Raw genomic sequence first — 2,832 nt, 5'->3', positions numbered from 1 at the left:
TGTTTGTTTCATTTTAGCTGCATAATAGGGTTTGCATAAGTATTCTAAACATTGAATTACAGGGAACCAGTGAGGGGCATGTCTAGGAGGCACTTAGGTTAAGCAAAGAAGGAGAAGAGCACATCACAAAAGTGCCGCTGAGCGGCAAATTACCGTTGAGCGGTACTATCGCAGAGTGGGCTTTGGTTACCCTTTAGCGGAACCCGAGCCCATTAGGGTACTTTTATACCCTAAGCTGCGCAAATGCTTTTATTTTCAGGCTCTTCTCTGCACACACACTCCTACATACCTTTTCAAAGGTTCTCTACAACTTTTCCCTCATCCCTCTTTAGAAAATCTCCCTTCCACTCACTTGCTCACTAGTTTTCCATCTAAGTTTGGGGTTGGGAGAGAGCATCATTGAAGGGGCTGATTTCTTCATTGTGGTTTACTAATGCTTAACAATGTATCTTTTGGTTTTGTGAATTATGTTTGATGTAGGGATGGCCTCCTCATCGGGAAAAAAGAATCAAGACTATAAGATCCAAGAAGAGGAAGATACAGAGGACAGCTCAGATTGATGAGGAGCTGAGATAGCATTTACGGATGAATGCTATCATATGCTTATGCTTTTGTTGGTTTAAGTTTTCTAAACTTATTTATTTTTTGTTTTAGATTAGGGTTTGATGTACTCTATTGGAAACATGGTTTTTTATGATGGTTTGCTATTAACTGTGATTGTGTGATAAGTAATGCTTGATGATGATTAGTGATTGATTGATGTTGAGATAGATGTGCACATTAAAATGCTTATACAGGTAATTCACAAGCTTTGTGAACAAATGCAGGATATTATGATTGTGATTGTGAAATTAAGCAGGATGTGTATGTCAAATGTGAATGAGCTTATATGTGAGGTTTTGAGCTCCAGAGTTGTTATGTTTGAATGCTATTACTTTGAAAGCATGAATGATTTTGCCCAGGTTTTCTATGATTGAATCAATTGCTTGTATTACATCATATGATCAAGGCCATTTGTTGGAACCCTTTTTATTGGCCAGATTCATAAAGTTAGCCCACTAAAAGAGAACACTTTGTGTTCTATCCTTTGAACCCTTAGCCTTGAACATACACTGAAACCCTTGATTGAAAATCTTTACCTTGAGTTAAGTAGAAGATCTTGTGTGGTATTGTTAAATGTTCAAGTTTGGGGTTGTTGGGAAAACATGAAAAAGGAAAAGCATTGAGCTAAGAGCTAAAAAGTAAGAATATGCAAAGAAGAAGAAAAAAAAAAGAAAAGAAAAGAAAAAGAAGCAAAGCTCAATGCAAATGCAAAAGAAAGTTGGGAAGAATAAGAATAATTGTGTTGTTATGACTCTCTTAACTCACGGATTTTGTGATCCAGAAAAACCAATTTTCTTGTTAGCCAAGCCACATTATAAGCCATTGAAAAGTCCTTGTGATGATGCATGCTTGTGAATGTTTTTGATTGTGGTAAAATGAAAGGCAAAGTTGATTCATGTAACATTGTGATAGTGGAGTGAATGAGTGAAACACTTTATCTCTTATACACTTGTGTGTTTAGTGAAACACTTTACCTAGTGAGGAAATATTCCATAAGCACATGAACATCCATGCTTAATTGATTGATCATTCATGAAAAATAGCATTTGTTGGAATTTAAATGACTTTGTGAACACTAAAGCATGTGCACATCTTGATTGAACTCTTGGTCATAAGTTTGAGTGAAGTTGTTACTTATCTTGAAAAAGAGGATTTTTGAATGAGTGAACCATCATATGAATTGGTTAAAGATTGAGTTACATCTTGTTTGCTTGAGGACAGGTTTATGCTTGATTTCAGTGTTTTTGTGCAGGTTTTAAGGTGAATTTAGTGAAAGAAGTGAAGAAGGAGAGAGATGGAATCAGAAAAGTCAACCAGAAACCAGAAACCAGAAAAGTCAACCAGTCAACCAGAAAAGTCAACCAGTCAACCAGAAAAGTCAACCAGTCAACCAGAAAAGTCAACCAGTCAACCAGAATACGGAAAAAGTCAACCATACGAGTTTTGGGCCAGTTTTCTGCGATTTTTATGATCTGTTTGGGCTTGGACCCGTTTTCTATTATTTTTATGTCCTATTTAAAGACCTAGATGTCTTAGGGTTTGGTATCTTTGGCAGAAACGAAGCAAACACTCTCTCTTCCACCCCTTTGAAGGAGGATCTTGGATGCTCAGGCTACCTCTTCACCTTTCTAGGGTTTTATCTTTCATTCTTTCATTATTGTTCATCTAGGTTCACCATGAATATGGTGAACTAAACCTTGTATGTTTGTTGGGGAATCAATGTAATCTTTTGAAGCTCTCATATATGGAATTTGTGCTTGCATCTTAATCTAAGATTTATGCTTTCTTTCATCATTAGTTAAGGTTTTTCCTCTTTGCTTAATGCTTGCTTTGTTTAACTCATTCAATGCATGATTATTGATTTTGTCGATACGGGAACATACGGGGAAGTCTAGATCCGGGGAATCTCTCCCAATATTATATTGGTTGTCGTTAAGCTCCTACACTTGATGAACTAATTATTAGGAATGCTAGGAATTGTATGAACTCGTAATTAGGGAGAAGCCTTCTTGAAAGGTACTTTAGAGAGTGACATTAACAATGATGATTTGAATGTTGAATTCCTAAAATATATGAGAGTGGATAAGATGAAATTGAACCCCAACAACATATTCACCTATATATTTCATTGAAAGTGCTTGTCTTTTGCTTTTGCCATTGATCAAAACTCATGCATACATGTTTATTTTCTGTCTTGCATATTAAACTCCAAATATTTTTTTCTTAAGT

Source organism: Vigna umbellata, chromosome 2 (assembly GCF_029865625.1).
Source record: "Vigna umbellata cultivar VRB3 chromosome 2, Vumbellata_1.0, whole genome shotgun sequence".
Taxonomy (NCBI): Eukaryota; Viridiplantae; Streptophyta; class Magnoliopsida; order Fabales; family Fabaceae; genus Vigna; species Vigna umbellata.
Note: the sequence above shows the minus strand (reverse complement) of the source record.